Source organism: Bubalus kerabau, chromosome 15, assembly GCF_029407905.1.
Source record: "Bubalus kerabau isolate K-KA32 ecotype Philippines breed swamp buffalo chromosome 15, PCC_UOA_SB_1v2, whole genome shotgun sequence".
Lineage (NCBI taxonomy): Eukaryota > Metazoa > Chordata > Mammalia > Artiodactyla > Bovidae > Bubalus > Bubalus kerabau.
The window spans coordinates 6324904-6335182 of NC_073638.1; positions in this window are offsets into that span (position 1 = coordinate 6324904).

Here is a 10279-nt window from a genome sequence, read left to right on the forward strand (position 1 = left end):
GAACACTTTCTAACACCATACACAAAAATAAACTCAAAATGGATTAAAGATCTAAATGTAAGACCAGAAACTATAAAACTCCTAGAGGAGAACATAGGCAAAACACTCTCTGACATAAATCACAGCAGGATCCTCTATGACCCACCTCCCAGAATATTGGAAATAAAAGCAAAAATAAACAAATGGGACCTAATTAATCTTAAAAGATTTTGCACAACAAAGGAAACTATAAGCAAGGTGAAACGACATCCTTCAGAATGGGAGAAAATAATAGCAAATGAAGCAATTGACAAAGAATTAATCTCAAAAATATACAAGCAGCTCCTGCAGCTCAATTTCAGAAAAATAAAAGACCCAAAATCAAAAAATGGGGAGATTTGGGAGAATGGCATTGAAACATGTATAATATCATGTATGAAACAAGTCGCCAGTCCAGGTTCGATGCGCAATACTGGATGCTTGGGGCTGGTGCACTGGGACGACCCAGAGGGAGGGTATGGGGAGGGAGGAGGGAGGAAGGTTCAGGATGGGGAACACATGTATACCTGTGGTGGATTCATTTCGATATTTGGCAAAACTAATACAATATTATAAAGTTTAAAAATAAAATAAAATTTTAAAAAAATGGGCCAAAGAACTAAACAGACGTTTCTCCAAAGAAGACATACAGATGGCTAACAAACACATGAAAAGATGCTCAACATCACTCAATATCAGAGAAATGCAAGTCAAAACCACAGAGGTACCATTTCACGCCAGTCAGAATGGCTGCTATCCAAAAGTCTACAAAAAATGAATGCTGGAGAGGGTGTGGAGAAAACGGAACCCTCTTACTCTGTTGGTGGGAATGCAAACTAGTACAGCCACTATGGAGAATAGTGTGGAGATTTCTTTAAAAACTGGAAATAGAACTGCCATATGACCCAGCAATCCCACTGCTGGGCATACACACCGAGGAAACCAGAATTGAAAGAGACACGTGTACCCCAATGTTCATCGCGGCAGTGTTTGTACCGCCAGGACATGGAAGCAACCTAGATGTCCATCAGCAGACGAATGGATAAGTGTGGTACATATACACAATGCAATATTATTCAGCCATTAAAAAGATTACATTTGAATCAGTTCTAATGAGGTGGATGAAACTGGAGCCTATTCTGCAGAATGAAGTAAGCCAGAAAGAAAAACACCAATACAGTATACTAATGCACATATATGGAATCTAGAAAGCTGGTAACGATAACCCTATACACGAGACAGCAAAAGACACACAGATGTATAGAACAGTTTTTTGGACTCTGTGGGAAGAGGGCAAGGGTGGGATGATTTGGGAGAATAGCACTGAAACATGTGTATTATCATATGTGAAACGGATCACCAGTCCAGGTTCGATACATGAGACAGGATGCTCGGGGCTGGTGCACTGGGATGACCCAAAGGGATGGTATGGGGAGGGAGGTGGGAGGGGGGTTCAGGATGGGGAACACATGTACACCTGTGGTGGATCCATGTCATTGCATGGCAAAACCACTACAATATTGTAAAGTAGTTAGCCTCCAATAATTTATATTAAAAAAAAAATTATACTGTCTTCATTTTGAACTAAGTGAAAAAAATTAAAAACCAAACTTTTGCACCAAGGACATTAGTAAGAAAGTAAAAAGCCTCAGTCGTGTCCGACTCTGTGCGACCCCAGAGACAGCAGCCCCCCAGGCTCCCCCGTCCCTTGGATTCTCCAGGCAAGAACACTGGAGTGGGTTGCCATTTCCTTCTCCAATGCATGAAAGTGAAAAGTGAAAGTGAAGTCGCTCAGTCATATCTGACTCTTAGCGACCCCATGGACTGCAGCCCACTAGGCTCCTCCATCCATGGGATTTTCCAGGCAAGAGTACTGGAGTGGGGTGCTATTGCCTTCTCCAAAAAACGGTCTACTATACAGCATATATTACATAAAGAACTCCTCAACAAAAAGACAAGCAACCCAACTGCAAAGTGGACAAAGAGCTTGAATAGACCTTTCTCCAAGAATACATTAGCCATTAGAAAAATGCAAATGAAAACCATAATACGAACCAATTCCACATCCATGAGGACAGCCATAAAAAAGAGAAAGAAAACAGAAAATACCAAGTGTTGCAGGGAATGTAGAGAAATGGGATCCCTTGTGTATTGCCTGCTTGTGGGAATGTAAAATGAATGGTGCAGCTGCTGTTAAAAACAGCCTGGCAGTTCCTAAATAAGTTAAACCTATTCCAGGTACATAACCAAAAGACCTGAAAATAGGTATCCAAACAAATACCTGTAGAAGAACATTCATAGCAGCACTATTCACAGTAGCCAAAAAGTAGTAAGTACCCCAAGTCCACCATTAGATGTATGGATAAACAAAATGGTATATATGTTCAATGTAGTATTCAGTTCAGTTGCTCAGTCATGTCTGACTCTCTGCGACCTCATGAACCACAGCAAACCAGGCCTCCCTGTCCATCACCAACTCCTGGAGTCCACCCAAACCCATGTCCATCGAGTCGATGATGTCATCCAACCATCTCATCCTCTGTTGTCCCCTTTTTCTCCTGCCCTCAATCTTTCCCAGCATCAGGGTCTTTTCAAATTGTCAGTTTTTCGCATCAGGTGGCCACAGTATTGGAGTTTCAGCTTCAACATCAGTCCTTCCAATGAATATTCAGGGTTGATTTCCTTTAGGATGGACTAGTTCGATCTCCTTGCAGTCTAAGGGACTCTTGATAGTCTTCTCCAACACCACAGTTCAAAAGCATCAATTCTTCGGTGCTCAGCTTTCTTTATAGTCCAACTCTCACATCCATACATGACCACTGGAAAAACAATAGCCTTGACTAGACAGACCTTTTTTGGCAAAGTAATGCCTCTGCTTTTTAATATGCTGTCTAGGTTGGTCATAACTTTCCTTCCAAGAAGTAAGAGTCTTTTACTCATCTATAAAAAGGAATGAAGTACTGATACACGCTATAATGTGATGAACCTCAAAAACATTACGCTAAGTGAAAGAAGCCAGGCACAAAAAGCCACATATTGACTCCATTAATATGAAATATCCAAAATAGATAAACCCAGAGACAAAAAGCAAATTGTTTGCCAGGACAATGGGGAAGAGGGTATGGAGACTGACTGCTTCAATAGGACAAGATTCTCTTTTGGCTTTAGTCATCTACATAAGTTGCAACCCCCTTCTCCATTTTTTAGCACAAATATTATCTTTTATATTATTTATGGTGTTTATGAATTGAACTTCAAGTCCCATCAACTAGCCTTCCCAAACTCCTTTAAATTCAATTCTGCCACTATATTATTCTTTATAACAGCTATAATCACATAACTACTCTGCTAAGAAAACAATAGCTCTTCATCACCTTTAGAATGATGTCTAGACAGCAAAGCTCAATATCTGTATCTTTTAAAATCTGGTTTCCATCCTAACTTCTTAAACTTGCTTCCCATTATTTATTCTCATTGACCCTATAACTACTCAATTTTTCCAAAAAATACTTCATGCATTTTTATCTTTCTTCGGATTTTTCCCTCTGCCTGGAAAATACTTCCCAACACCTCTGTTCTCCAACTTTATAGACTTTAATCCTATTTAATCTTTAATAACCAATTGATTACTACTCTAGTTAAGATTCTTCTTAAAAATCCCCAGAGCACTTTATCTGAACCTCTTTTATAGCAATTATTTTCTACTTTGAATTAAAATATATTTCTCAGGGCCTCAGTGCCTCTGTCTTCTTCCTTTGCACCTCTGTGCTTTACATATGCCGAACCTGTCACCAGTCTCCATGCCTGCCCCCAGGCTTCTTCGCCTTTGGCATCTGCATATATCCTAATTATTCCAAATTACATTGTTCTACAAATTACCTTCTCAATCACAATAGCTTCAAAATGAATAAGCTTCCTCAAGAGACAGTGAGTTCTGGTGGAAACAGATTGTACATGTAATCACCTGAAGTGCTATTGAGATTATATATACCAGATACTAAAAAGTAGTTCAGCTGTGTCTGACTCTTTGTGACCACATAGACTGTAGCCCACCAGGCTCCTATATCCATGGAATTCTCCAGGCAAGAATACTGGAGTGGGTAGCCATTCTCTTCTGCAGGGGTTCGTCCCAACCCAGGGACTGAACCTGGGTCTTCAGCATTGCAGGAACACTCTTTACAGTCTGAGCCAACAGGGAAGCCCCAAATACAAGAAAAGGACAGAGAAAATCTTTAGTTTCCTTGTAACTTTGAAACCAAGATTATGATTTCTGTTTGCGTAGAAAAATCATGGAGTATGTACCTACGGACTTTGAAAAGTAAGGAAAAGTAAAGATCTTCAAGGCATATTGCCAAATGAAAAAAAACTGAAGAAACCCATACTATCTATGCACATGTATATATGCGCAACCACACACATTACATAGCAAATTTAAAGGTGATTAGCCCTGTGAAGAAGATTGAAAGTAGCAGTAAGGAGAAATTAAGGAGGACTTGTGCATTTTACTTTACTTTATATACTTTCAACGTGGGATAGCTCCTCTAGGCCCTCCTGTGCCCGCGCAGCAACGGCTCCTTGAGTGGCAACAAAAGAGTCCGAAATGCAGTACTTGGATGCAATCTCAAAAACGACAGAATGATCTCTGTTAGTTTCCAAGGCAAACCATTCAATATCACAGTAATCCAAGTCTATACCCCAACCAGTAATGCTGAAGAAGCTGAAATTGAACGATTCTATGAAGACCTACAAGACCTTTTAGAACTAACACCCAAAAAAGATGTCCTTTTCATTATAGGGGACTGGAATGCAAAAGTAGGAAGTCAAGAAACACCTGGAGTAACAGGCAAATTTGGCCTTGGTATACGGACTGAAACACAGCAAAGACTAATAGAGTTTTGCCAAGAAAATGCACTGGTCATAACAAACACCCTCTTCCAACAACACAAGAGAAGACTCTACACATGGACATCACCAGATGGTCAACACCGAAATCAGATTGATTATATTCTTTGCAGCCAAAGATGGAGAAGCTCTATACAGTCAGCAAAAACAATACTGGGAGCTGACTGTGGCTCAGACCATGAACTCCTTATTGCCAAATTCAGACTGAAATTGAAGAAAGTAGGGAAAACCACGACACCATTCAGGCATGACCTAAATCAAATCCCTTATGATTATACAGTGGAAGTGAGAAATAGATTTAAGGGCCTAGATCGGAAAGATAGAGTGCCTGATGAACTATGGAATGAGGTTCATGACATTGTACAAGAGACAGGGATCAAGACCATCCCCATGGAAAAGAAATGCAAAAAAGCAAAATGGCTGTCTGAGGAGGCCTTACAAATAGCTGTGAAAAGAAGAGAAGCAAAAAGCAAAGGAGAAAAGGAAAGATATAAGCATCTGAATGCAGAGTTCCAAAGAATAGCAAGAAGTGATAAGAAAGTCTTCCTCAGTAATCAATGCAAAGAAATAGAGGAAAACAACAGAATAAGACTAGAGATCTCTTCAAGAAAATTAGAGATACCAAGGGAACATTTCATGCAAAGATGGGCTCGATAAAGGACAGAAATGGTATGGACCTAACAGAAGCAGAAGATATTAAGAAGAGATGGCAAGAATACACAGAAGAACTGTACAAAAAAGATCTTCATGACCCAGATAATCACGATGGTGTGATCACTCACCTAGAACCAGACATCCTGGAATGTGAAGTCAAGTGGGCCTTAGAAAGCATCACTACAAACAAAGCCAGTGGAGGTGATGGAATTCCAGTTGAGCTATTTCAAATCCTGAAAGATGCTGCTGTGAAAGTGCTGCACTCAACATGCCAGCAAACTTGGAAAACTCAACAGTGGCCATGGGACTGGAAAAGGTCAGTTTTCATTCCAATCCCAAAGAAAGGCAATGCCAAAGAATGCTCAAACTACCGCACAATTGCTCATCTCACACGCTAGTAAAGTAATGCTCAAAATTCTGCAAGCCAGGCTTCAGCAATATGTGAACCATGAACTTCCAGATGTTCAAGCTGGTTTTAGAAAAGGCAGAGGAACCAGAGATCAAATTGCCAACATCCGCTGGATCATGGAAAAAGCAAGAGAGTTCCAGAAAAACATATATTTCTGCTTTATTGACTATGCCAAAGCCTTTGACTGTGTGGATCACAATAAACTGTGGAAAATTCTCAAAGACATGGGAATACCAGACCACCTGATCTGCCTCTTGAGAAATTTGTATGCAGGTCAGGAAGCAACAGTTAGAACTGGACATGGAACAACAGACTGGTTCCAAATAGGAAACAGAGTACGTCAAGGCTGTATACTGTCACCCTGCTTATTTAACTTGTATGCAGAGTACATCATGAGAAACGCTGGACTGGAAGAAGCACAAGCTGGAATCAAGATTGCCAGGAGAAGTATCAATAACCTCAGATATGCAGATGACACCACCCTTATGGCAGAAAGTGAAGACGAACTCAAAAGCCTCTTGATGAAAGTGAAACAGGAGAGTGAAAAAGTTGGCTTAAAGCTCAACATTCAGAAAATGAAGATCATGGCATCCAGTCCCATCACTTCATGGGAAATAGATGGGGAAACAGTGGAAACAGTGTCAGACTTTATTTTGGGGGGCTTCAAAATCACTGCAGATGGTGACTGAAGCCATGAAATTAAAAGACACTTACTCCTTGGAAGGAAAGTTATGACCAACGTAGATAGCATATTCAAAGGCAGAGACATTACTTTGCCAACAAAGGTTCGTCTAGTCAAGGCTATGGTTTTTCCTGTGGTCATGTATGGATGTGAGAGTTGAACTGTGAAGAAGGCTGAGCGCTGAAGAATTGATGCTTTTGAACTGTGGTGTTGGAAAAGACTCTTGAGAGTCCCTTGGACTGCAAGGAGATCCAACCAGTCCATTCTGAAGGAGATCAGCCCTGGGATTTCTTTGGAAGGAATGATGTTAAAGCCGAAACTCCAGTACTTTGGCCACCTCATGAGAACAGTTGACTCATTGGAAAAGACTCTGATGCTGGGAGGGATTGTGGGCAGGAGGAGAAGGGGACGACAGAGAATGAGATGGCTGAATGGCATCACTGACTCGATGGACGTGAGTCTAGGTGAACTCCTGGAGTTGGTGATGGACAGGGAGGCCTGGTGTGCTGTGATTCATGGGGTCGCAAAGAGTCGGACACAACTGAGCGACTAAACTGAACTGAACTGAACTTATAGAGTTTGAATTTTTTACAAGTTATCTATTCAAGTATTCAGTTCAGTTCAGTTGCTCAGTCGTGTCCGACTCTGAGACCCCATGGCCCACAGCATGCCAGGCCTCCCTGTCCATCAACAACTCCCAGATTTCCTCAAACTCATGTCCACTGAGTTGGTGATGCCATCCAACCATCTCATCCTCTGTCATCCCCTTTTCCTCCTACCCTCAATCTTTCCCAGCATCAGGGTCTTTTCAAATGAGTCAGCTCTTTGCAACAGGTGGCCAAAGTACCGGAGTCTCAGCATCAGCATCAGCCCTTTCAATGAAGATTCAGGACTGATTTCCTTTAGGATGGACTCATTGGATCTCCTTGCAGTCCAAGGGACTCTCAAGAGTCTTCTCCAACACCACAGTTCAAAAGCATCAATTCTTCTGTGCTCAGCTTTCTTTATAGTCCAACTCTCACATCCATACATGACTACTGGAAAAACCATAGCTTAGACTAGATGGACCTTTGTTGGGAAACTAATGTCTCTGCTTTTTAATATGCTGTCTAGGTTGGTCATAAGTTTCCTTCCAAGGAGTAAGCCTCGTTTAATTTCATAGCTGCAGTCACCACCTGTAGTGATTTTGGAGCCTCCCCAAAATAAAGTTTATCATCTTTTCCCCAACTATTTGCCATGAAGTGATGGGACCATATGCCATGATCTTAAGTTTTCTGAATGTTGAGTTTTAAGTACACTTTTTCACTCTCCTCTTTCACTTTCATAAAGAGGCTCTTTAGTTCTTTGCTTTCTGCCATAAGGGTGGTGTCACCTGCATATCTGAGGTTATTCATATTTCTTCTGGCAATCTTGATTCCAGCTTGTGCTTCATCCAGCCTATCATTTCACATGATGTACTCTGCATAGAAGTTAAATAAGCAAGGTGACAATGTTCAGCCTTGACATATTCCTTTCCCAATTTGGAACCAGTCTGTTGTTCCATGTCCAGTTCTTGACCTGCACACAGATTTCTCAGGAAGTACGTCAGGTGGTCTGGTATTCCCATCTCTTTAAGAATTTTCCACAGTTTGCGGTGATCCACAGTCAAAGGTTCTGGCATAGTCAATAAAGCAGTAGATGTTTTTCTGGAATTCTTTTGTTTTTTTGATGACCCAGTGGATGTTGGCAATTTGATCTCTGGTTCCTCGGCTTTTTCTAAATCCAGCTTGAAAACCTGGAAGTTCACAGTTCATGTAGTGTTGAAGCCTGGTTTGGAGAATTTTGAGGATTACTTTGCTAGCATGTGAGATGAGTGTGATTGTGTGGTAGTTTGAACATTCTTTGGGATTGGAATGAAAATCGACCTTTTCTACTCCTGGGAACACTGGTGAGTTTTCCAAATTTGCTGGCATATTGAGTACAGCACTTTCACAGCATCATCTCTTAGGATTTGAAATAGCTCAGCTAGAATTCAAGTATTACTTGGCCTTTAAAAAACAGAGTACAACAAAAAACACTGAATGGAGCCCAACGCTGTGACTCAGTTTATCTGGGTCTGACGTCAAAGGAGACGTTTGCCACTTAGGGATGAGACCAGTGACAGTCATCAGCACTGCCTGCTAACAGAGAACACAGAAGTTCTTATGTGTAGCCCCACATTAGACTCCAACATAACTTTGTGAGGGATAAGGAAGGCAGAAACTGACCCTCAAAGAAAAGCCAAGGATAAAACAGAGTTATAAAGGGCTGGCTAAGAACCTTGTTTAATGGTAGAACTGAGCTTAGAGGTAAAGTCTTCAGATTTGAAATTCTGGGCTCTTTCCACAATACCACAAAATATGGTCACTTGGCTTACAAGATAACTATCCAATTATCTTGGATAATTATCCAATTTTACCTTATGTCATCAGAACTGCTAAGGATTAAAAGTGCCAAGGATTCACTGGTTAAAACCTGTTGGACACAATTATACCATAATATAACAGTATGTCTCTTAATTATCTATTATTAGCATGGTTTTTCTGTTTCCACTGAGTTAATCATGTCTTTCCCAACTGACCACCCAAAAAATACTATCTGTTGTGAGTTTGTGGAGCCCAATAATAAAAAACACTTCTTTTACCCAAGTGCAGAAACAATAAAGGTTAAAGAAGTGATCATACATAGATTTGTTGTTGCTGAGTTGCTCAATCGTGTCCAACTCTTTGCGACCCCATGGACTGCAGCATGCAAGTCTTCCCCGTCCTTCACCATATCCCTGAGTTTGCTCAAACTCACGTCCATTGAGTCGGTGATGTCATCCAACCATCACATCCTCTGTTGTCCCCTTTACTCCTGCCTTCAATCTTTCCCAGCATCAGGATCTTTTCTAATGAGTCAGCTCTTCGCATCAGGTGGCCAAAGTACTGGAGTTTCAGCTTCAGCATCAGTCCTTCCAATGAATATTCAGGGTTGATTTCCTTCTGGATTGACTGGTTTGCTTGCAGTCCAAGGGTCTCTCAAGAGGCTTCTCCAACACCACAGTTCAAAAACATCAATTCTTCAATGCTCAGCCTTCTTTATAGTCCAACACTCACATCCATACATGACTACTGGAAAACCATAGCTTTGACAAGACAGACCTTTGTCTGCAAAGCAATGTGTCTGCTTTTTAATATGCTGTCTAGGTTGGTCATAACTTTTCTTACAAGGAGCAAGCATCTTTTAATTTCATGGTGGCAGTCACCACCTGCAGTGATTTTTGGAGCCCAAGAAAATAAAGTCTGCCACCGTTTCTATTGTGTCCCCATCTATTTGCCATGAAGTGATGAGACTGGATGCCATGATCTTAAGTTTTTTCAATGTTGAGTTTTAAGCCAGCTTTTTCACTCTCCTCTTTCACTTTCATAGAGAGGCTCTTTAGTTCCTCTTCGTTTTCTAAAGTAAGAGTGGTGTCATCTGCATATCTGAGGTTATTGATATTTCTCCAGCAATCTTGATTCCAGCTTGTGCTTCATCCAGTCCAGCATTTCTCGTGATGTATTCTGCATGTAAGTTGAATAAGCAGGCTGATAATATAAAGCCTTGACAGATTG